This window comes from Nymphaea colorata, chromosome 4 (genome assembly GCF_008831285.2).
Source record: "Nymphaea colorata isolate Beijing-Zhang1983 chromosome 4, ASM883128v2, whole genome shotgun sequence".
NCBI lineage: Eukaryota > Viridiplantae > Streptophyta > Magnoliopsida > Nymphaeales > Nymphaeaceae > Nymphaea > Nymphaea colorata.
Window position 1 is genome coordinate 10627375 of NC_045141.1, and position 9963 is coordinate 10637337.

Genomic DNA, 9963 nt, shown 5'->3' on the forward strand with positions numbered 1-9963 from the left:
AGTGTAGGGTTGGAGAACCCCAGTGGTGCCAGTTTCATCCTTAGGCAACCCTCAAACAAATCATTAATTCGGCAAAAGATTCTTACAAATGAGTTTGAAGGCCTTAAATACATGTTGTCAAACCCTAATCTAAGGGTGCCAAACATTAAGGGAGCCAAATCAAATCTAGATGGTAACTAAAGCAATAATTCAAACATAAGGGGAAAGAGAAAGTTGGAGATGACGCTTAGCTGCCTTGCTAATCGGGCGTTGGCGTTTTCGAATCCTTTCACTTTTGGTCTTCTTGCTGCGCCCAAGAAGGAAGGAGCTTGCATAGTCAATCTGGTGGGTGTGGTGCCTAATATGGAAAGTCTGCTGGCGTTGGCTTGCCCGACATGGAAGGAAGACTGGGCAGCCTTCTGACATGGAGTCTCTATTGTCTTGGGCACCAACGATTGGAAGCTCCGTTAAAGTTGACCAAGTAAGAGCGTTGGTGTTGGAAGGTCGCCTGTGGTAACTCTTGCCTTAATTGGCTAGGGCCCGATTGGCGTTCCAATGATGGAAGGGACTTCGACTGGGCTGATATGCAAAGAAAGACAAGCAATCCTCCCAGCGAGTGCGCTCCGGAAATGTTAGGTTGCAGGTGGAAGACACGTGAGCCCAATATGGCAACTGTGGTTTGAGCGTGTGTCGGGCTTTCCTTCTTAGTTCACTCGGGGAAGATTGATCCCAGGATGGTAGGCCGTGTCTAGCTCAGGCCGCGATTTCTTAGACGAAGCAAGGCCGTGGTCACTCGGGCTGTCACTTTGGATGGCCGTAGCCTTGCCCGAGGTTGGTTTGGTTGCAGCATGTTGCTCGTGTCTAGGCACTGGCATACGTTAGGTAGTGGCTGACCCTTTGCCAAGCTGCTCTTGGCTGGAGTCTGTCCTGTCACTAGTAGCAGAGAGTCGACTGAGTCATGGCTGGTTCTAGCAGAGCAGTGGCTGAGACCCCCTTCAAAAGAGTGTGGCTCAGCAGTGGCCGTCTACGCTTCGACCACATCGGGTAGGAGTTGGCTGGATGTTGGACGACGCTCAGTGAGGCCGAATCTTGGGCAGTAGATGGCTGCATTGGCCCAGTAGTGGGCCAACTAGTGGGTGTGCCTGTAACAGATCTACCCTCTTTATAATGAGTTTGTTCCAAAGATGTAATGTGTGTGCCAAAATTCATGCTAGTCCTTCTATGCAAGAGCACTTTGGCCAGTTGGTTTCTCATACAAACCCAATTGGAGTGCAGCTGAGAGTGGCCGAGGCACGTCGAGGTTCGTCAAGGGAGGTTATTATCAACTGTTGAGCAGGTGAGACTCCGCCCCAATCAGCCACGGCTCTGTCAACAATGGCCGAGGTGACAATCAAAGCATGCAACATTCTACCGACCGTAGTCGAGCAGATTGCTAAGAGTTGCTGAGTACCACATGCTAAGGCATGGCCAAGAGTTGCTAAGCGCCAAATGTCGTGGTCGAGAGCATGGCCTAGACGTGTCAAGTGCCACAAGCCATGGCCGAGATAGATGTTGAGTCATGCGGCAAATTACTAAGTGTGGCTAATCGACCACAAACAATGATTTAGCCAGACAACTGCAATAGCCTAAGGGCAACTTAGGCATGTTCGGGTCAACAGATCGAGACCAGTTGAAGACTAGCATGGGAGCCACCCAAGCAAGTGTAGACGACTGCCACAAACCGAGACTTTCTCTGGTTATTTTCAGTTTTCTTACAATTGTCCAGATTCATTGAATCTGTAATAAGTCTTGAGTGTACAGAGACCAGCTCGTGGCTAGCCGAAGGCTATAAATAGCCAGACTACTTGTAACTCAATATGCATTGAGAATTTTGGGTTGAATAGAATTGGAGGGCAAATCCCCCTTTCTACAAGTAGAAGCCGATGACACTTACGAAGACTTACCCCATTCTTGACTTGAAACACTACACTTCACGAAAAGAATCGATTGAGAACGCATCCCAAGCGAACGATGCGACCCCGCAGTAGATCCCAATAGTGAACACCGGAATTTGCTAGTCCTCTATGATTGGACGAACGATCTCACGCAAAATCCCAAGAACTGGAGCTGATTTACGATCGTCTGTGCAATCTGATCAGCAACAATCAAGTTAGAAATAGAGATCATCTCTTGCGAAGCAGCGCCAACCGACGGCCATCTCCAACACTTCTGGTGGTGATCCACTCCTCTGATCAACAATTCTCCAGGTGATCTCGATACAAGCAAGTGTCCCTTACTCAAATTGACCTTTCCTGCATTTAGATCGAGTTTTGGACGAGATCTTGAAGTTGTGAATGGAGCTGACGAATCTATGAAGAACTCAGGCGTCCTTCGAAGCTTTGATCATTTGTGGAGGCTTTTAGATCTGCCAAATTCTATCGTATTTTGTTCCAATTTGATCTTGATTATGTTAGGATGGATAAGGAGTTAAATTGAATGGTGATTTATCGTCTGTGAGCTGGAATTCCTAATTCTTTGACTTTGGATTCATCGTCTGTCATGGAAAGAGGAACACAAACGAATTCCTACAAATCCGGCCGTCTGAGGCGATTTCGGCAACCGATAGTAGTTCCAGAAGTGTCATCATATCCTGCGTAATGCACCAGATTATTATGAGACTAATCTGAATTGTATTCGATAAGAATTGTGAATGACAAAGCAGTTGTCGTAAAACATGAAGCAACAACGAGTCACCGCCTGTTCACGGTGATAGAATCTATTGGCATTGTCGAATTTGGCGAAACGAGCTGTGGAACAGGAGCCCAAAGGAATCCTAGACATAAATTTTTGACCTGACTCAAGGAACAATCGATTTCTGAAGCTCCATCGATTTCCAGAACGCGATTTTGTAGCTATTGATAGTGAATCATCATCTGTTTCCCCAATTCTATTCTAGATTTGGGATTTCTTGTATTTTCGGTTATATTTCAACACTATCCTTGAATTGCGAAAACTGTGAACAAGAATGTCTGGAGGCGTCTGGAGGTTCAGAAAGTCTACGAATGAAGGAGAAGAAAGACGCAGTGGCAGAAACAAAGCGTGGGAAGTTTCTGCAACCGTCAGTACACTTCTAGCGATTGAATCCTCAATTCTGACAAAGATTGGGTTTTCCTACGATTTCTGGTGACACAATCCAACAATGAGTCTTTGATATTCCTCTGTGTGTTTGAATTGCGAATCTGATAGCATCTGTATCGTATGTTGTGGGCGGTGAGGACTGAGACCAAGAGCATTGGGCGAGCAGCAAGCCTGTGATGATCATTTCCACCTGGGACTACACTTTGGCAAGGGTCTGGGTGACGACGCGGCAGTTGGCCTTGCAAACAGTCTCGATCCAGTGTAAGACCAAAGTCTAGCTGATCAATCCAGAGGAAGCAGACTGTGGCACAACAGCCAGCACCAAGTGTCACAAGGAGCAGTCATCAATCACTAGCGACTATCTGGCCCACACTGCCCCAATTTTTGTTACAGGATTGGGTTACTCGACATTCCGGTGACATGTTCAACAGTCATGTTTCCCATTATTCAATACTGTGTTGGATAGATATCTGTTGATCTTTGGATTTGTGTATGTCTGCATTTTCTGATTGGAGGGCGAGCTGCTTAACTCTGCTAAGAGCCATAGCAGCTGATTCTTGCTATGCAATCTACTGAGACTGTCATGGTAGCACACTTGTGGAGGCCTGCATGGGCTGATTCCACCACTTCTCGGATGTTTCCTGCTACAAGGAGCCCCAGGGCAAGGCCCCAGCTAGTGAGAGTTCTAGCCACCCTATAGAAGCGGGAACTTAGGTGGTTTGTGGTTGTGGTTGACGAGGCTGTGTGACTCACTGAGGGCTCCTATAGCCGGAGGCCTAGCCCCTTCTCTCAACCCTTGACCATCCGTCCTAGGGGGCAGGGAACGAGGCTGTGTGACTCACTAAGGGCTCCTATAGCCAGAGGCCTAGCCCCTTCTCTCAACCCTTGACGTCCTAGGGGGCAGGGATGTGGTTTGGCCACTTGAGGATTGCATGCGAATGGTTTGGACGATGGTTTGATGCTTGACGCGCATGTGGTTTGTTGAGTGAGGCGAGTGCAATTTGTGTCGAACACATGTGTACAGCCTTTGGGGGAGATTGTATTGTTTAGATATTGAGTAGTGTGGGAGGGTTAGCCCCTTGTTGTATCTCGTCCCAAGGATTATATTCAGCCAAGGTTACTGTTCCGATGGGCGAAAAAAATTGTATATTCACTTACGACAAGGTGCTGTCGAGCCATCTTTTCGAGTGTTCCTAGCGTGGGCTCTTCTGCGGTGCAAGGATTTGGTCGGCTGAAGAAGGATCCTCTCAGTTTCTCACAAACGACTTTAGTAGTGTCACATGGAAAACTGGATGAACCGATGGCCCATAAAAGGAGGGCTAGCAAATAAGAAGCCTTAATGATGCCCTCGATCACCTTATATGGCCCATAGTAGTGCAGTGGAATAGGGCTTGCCTCTTAAGCCCAACCCAATCATCCACCTTGAACTCTAGGTCCGTCCGAGCCTTGTCATAGTAGTGCCTCATCATTTCTTGTGTGGCCATGAAGTTGGTGCATAGGAGGTGGATGAGATCATCCCTTGTGTGGAATTGGAGCTCGATCTTGGGATCTTGCACTATATCCGGCTCAAACAGCACCATAGGCAGAAGAGGGAAGCCATACACAGCCTTGTGTGGGGTCAAGCCCATGGCGGAGTGCTGTGAGGTGTTTTGGCTCCATTCACAGAACGCAAGATGTCACACCCAGGTGTTGGGCCATAGACAAAAGCAATAAGTTAAATATTCTCTACCAAAAAAGTGACACAGAATTTGCCAGTGTCAAGGACACAAGCCTACAAGCGACCATAACACAGAAATGCCCCCTGCTAGACTAGCAAATCATACGACCTTCTTAAATCCAAAATGCACACATCTTCAAATGCTAGCTGTTGTGACATGAGAACAAGTTCAATTTTAGTTTCACAAAAAGTTGTATGTTCATTTGCTCTTATATTTCAAATTATGCATCATATTTTTACTTTATTATCATCAATAGATCAAATAAATTTCTCTGTTGTCCATCTATTTCCTCTACAGAGCAACACGAACAACAACAGGAAGAATTGATTAACAGTCAAAGGAAATAACCTAGCACCAAAAAGTAAACTAACAAATTCCAAAATCAGCATAGGGTTGACACCCATCTTTGTCGCTGGTAAACATCTCTCCATCACACAACTTAGAAAGAATAACAAGAGTAAGTTTAAGAAGAAAAAAAAAAAAGAAGGTTATACCCAATAGATGAAGAACCCAACAAGAGGAAGAACTGCAATAGACCATGCGAAGCACAAAATCCCCAAATCCAAACATTAAAGTCCCCCATCTTTGTTGCTGGTAAATAAACATGCATCATATGACTTAAAGAGGAAGATTAAGGACACGTCTAACAAATAAAGAGGATGACCAATAGGGAGAGGGAGATAGTGGGAGAGTGCAGGTGAATTGGTCATTTTCTTCTTGTGGTTAGACTCCACCTCGGTCGGGTCTTAGCAGCTTTGTTGTCCTCGAGCAATAAGTCTATGTAATTTGGGATTGAGACAAACTAATATCCAACAAATGGAGAAATTCGTGTAACAGTCTACAAAGTGGAAAATCTTCTTGGTGAGAATAATCATTGAATTCTATACAGGGAAGTACAATTTGATGGATAAGAAGTATGATGCTGAGTTGGAAAAGATTCTTTCTGGTGAAAGAGAAACCAAGAAGCACATCTAGACTATGTTGGAGATAAATCCCTCAAAATTCTAGACATTTCTTTGTGGGATCAATCTGTACTCCCCTTAGTACAAGGGAACATGTGCAGGGTGGTTGAAATTCCCATGTTTCCCAATCAGAACCTACCAAACATTCCCAGCTTGTATTACCATTGATGGGCATTAGTGTTTCTACACATTGTTCCAGCTACATGCATAGCATGACGAATTTGGTAACATGTGGTAGTTCTGATTTTAACTAGTTGGATGTGGTGCTCAGCTACATATGACATTAATGCAACTTGAGTCTCAGGCATCCCAAGCACAATGCCAGCAAATGCTAATTACTTTTGAGGGATATGAATCTCCCACTTGCATTAACGAGTCTGCCTCCAATCATGAGCCAGTGCCCTCCCTGCCAAAAATGTTTTGGTTTTTTGTGTTCTTGCCAAATCCTTTGGGCAGGTTATATCAGCAATGTAGTGTAGATGTGCTTCTTCATGCCTTATATCAACAAGAATTTTTCCATTTGTTGGACTTTAGTTTGTCTTAGTCTCAAGTTACACAGATAAAGTTACACATAGCAAGCAACATATGTCACATTTTCTCAAGCCTTCCCGACATATTGAAGCATGTCACCAAAGGTGTCATTGTCATTCTTGGAATAACAAGGGATAGAGATTTGGATCCACTCACTTACCAAAATGGTGCAGCTGGTAACCATGCCCAATGTAAAGGAGTGAGGAGGAAGAACAACACTCGTGGCAACATCATCCTACTCTTTCAGGGCCACCATTGCAACTTCAACTTCTCTCTCTCTCTCTCCTTTATCTGGCTGATTGTGGGTTGAATTCAAATATTTTACTCATATACACATGCAAGAAGATAAACTATGAAGGTTTGTTGATATCTATCTAAGAGTTAAGGCTGATTCCAATACATATGGAAAGCAATGATTGAACACAGATTAGAGAAGTTGCTCCTAAACTTGACATTGCACTCTGAAGCTTTCAATTCAATCATATGGTTATGCTTGAGAAATAGTATTGGTATAACTAGAAATTTGGAGGTGCACAAGTCAAATAAATTTCATGACTGTCACCTAATTTATATAAATCAAGATTTAAACAATCATTTGAAAATAACGTAATGATGTCATGTTGAAAAATTTGAAAAAAACCTCAACATGGAGTCATGAATCATCTATTTATATTTGTTGAAAAAGAGAGAGAATTGAGAGAGGGAAAACATGTTAAATCTCATTATCCCTAATCATACATAATATATGATTTGGTCAAGGGAAGGGCAGCAGCCACTTTACAATTTGAGTCCACTAGAAAATTGTAAAAGACACAAAGAGACTTAGTGAACTAAAACAAATAAACCACACGACTTTAGACTATAATGAAAACCCCTTATAACCATTGTTATTTTTCAACTCTCCTCCTCAAGTTGGAGCAGATATATCCATCATGCTTAGCTTGTTACAACAAGTAGTAAACTCAGTGATAGGCAAAGGCTTAGTAAACATAACAGTTACTTGTTTCTCGGAAGTGTGGAATGATTCCAGATTACACCATGTCTCTGATATAGTGACAATCTACTTTTATGTGTTTCATCCTATCATGAAATACGTGATTGTTGGCTATGTGAGTGGTTGTTCTATTGTTGCAATACATCTTCATAAGCAGTGGAACTACCATTCCTAGTGTCACACCCCAACTCTTTGACCCTCAAATAATCTTTTTTTGTTTTGTTAAAACATAAAACGTTGAGGTGCAACGACACAATGATTCAAAAGGAAAGGCGCTATGCACATCAAAGACAATGGGGCAACTTTACATTATATGATAAATTCAGTCCTTACTAAATCACATCATATTTTTCCAATAATACATATGACAAAAATGCCTCAAACCACAACATTGATGTCTAACAAAAATAAGACATCAATAAGACCAAAACATGGTGCGCCGACACTACAATAGACCTAAAACCTCCAAAGTAGGATGTGAGTAGAGCCATTTAATTAACTTGTTGCCCTGAGTCTGCCAAAACCTGAAAAAGAAGAACAACTAAAGGCTTAACCTTCGCAGTATGGCAACACCCTAGATAATTCCCTAACCCTCTTAGGTAAGGGCCCAAATTTAGTATAAACAACTATGAAAGCAAATCACTATTATGTCGTGATAGGGCATATAATCACATGACTTGTCAAGAAAACCCCTCACATATACCATGACATGTAAAGGTCACTCGATGGCCACAATAACACATTCAAAAATCACATACAATTCATGCATAAACATATCATTCTTATTCACATTCTTTTCATTTACATTAACTTTAGTGAATTGACTGTTCCTGTGGGTGCAAACACAGGCACGTACACACCATGGGCAAACTACAATCGAGAGACAACCCCATGGTGGCCTGAAATGATATGCATCCATTCACACTGCAGTGAAAGAGCAATCATCCATGGATGTGTGAATTTCAAGAAGAGTTGCTTAGCCTTCCCTAGGACACCCAGTTTGGGAAGGCGGGAGCCCAACGCTCCAAGCACATCACACAATTGTACATTGAGGCCTTGCATGGCTTGCGCTCCAAGCAGACGAGACCAGTGGCGAAGGCGGGACATCTCCTAAACACATAGCCATAACTCACTGGCCTCTCATCTGTTATTCTTTCTTACTTATCATTATGAAAGCACATTCACAAAATGACCAGCTAGCTCATGAGGTTGGTTTACTTCACGAGTACACTCGTACCTCCAATTGCCTCCACATGAGGGCTACACATATAGTTAACATTCTTAGTTAGTCGTCATAATAATACGTACAACTACCAATCAATTTCAATCATTTGCATTTATGCCCACGATAATGCATGTGCAACATATCACAACATTCACATTAGTCATACACATCAATCACATCTTTCAAAACTTAGCCAAACCACGGTGAGTAGTCTTAATCCTTGATTGGCTCGTAGTTGTCTTAGACAATTATCATTTTAGGATGCTTTCTAATGCACAAATGGAGTCGAGGAAATACTCGACTCGATACTCCACCTCATCTGTACTAAGCAGTTATCGTTTTTAGTATGCACATGCAATTGCATAGTAATTTTCAAAATAAGACTTATAGTAATTTTTAAAGCAAAACTTATCTCATAACAATCCAATCACATGCACACATTTACTCAATCCCAACATAGCTATAGGATCCAATGATCCTAAAAACACACATTCAAAGGTTGGCCCCAAGCAAGGATTTGCCTGGAATGCCGCCATACCTGTCATGCATCAACGAAACACCAAAAATGCCTCGAGCTTCAAATCTTGTTGCTCAAGGTGTACTTGATATGCCCGTTGTACCTGCAAACATAAGCAAGTAATAAGTTCTCTACTCGCTTCACTTTACAATTTATACAAGTATGAAATACAATAAGGTCATCGCATCAAGAGGGTGTCGATGGGTAGTATCGACCCAAAGCCCTCCAATAGGTCTATTCCCAACTTTTTGAGGTTGTCACCAAACGATTTAAGCTCCGCTCTTTTGATTTGAACCAATCACTAATGTGTTTCTCCCTTGCTTCCTTAGTTGAGGTGTTTTCCTAACAAAAATACTCTTTCCCAACAAACGACGTACATGCACATCAACAAAAGCATACTTCATGAGTTCGCAAAGCGGTTCTAAACCTTTTTCACAACATCACAATCTCTACCATGTTTCCTAATCACTTCAAAAATTGATTCATCATGCTAAAGAGATAGATATACACGTGGATCCTCGTCCCTCCAAAATTGTCATAGACCTTCCCCAAAAAGCAAATTCGTTAACATGCATTTTAAATCATCAAATCTTAAGTCTAGCATGCTCAAGCATTAATTATACATGCACCAACGAAAATTATTACGCAACTTAAGCTCAATTAGGCCTTGCTCACACCAATCTTAGAGTCCAAACTGTTGCAATGTTCGCAGCAACCACCTCAAATGTTCGGTTGATCCCCTAGCGGCAAAAATCATACGATTTTGCCACCACGAATGCCTTCCATTTGTTGTTGTGAGGGGAAAGATGTGTCCCCAAGCTGAAGTTCGACCAAATACCTACAAAAATAGTGAAAAAGAGCGAAAAAGAATGCAAGAGGAGGGTCTACCATTAGAATAGGACCTCCGGCAGTGAAGAGCT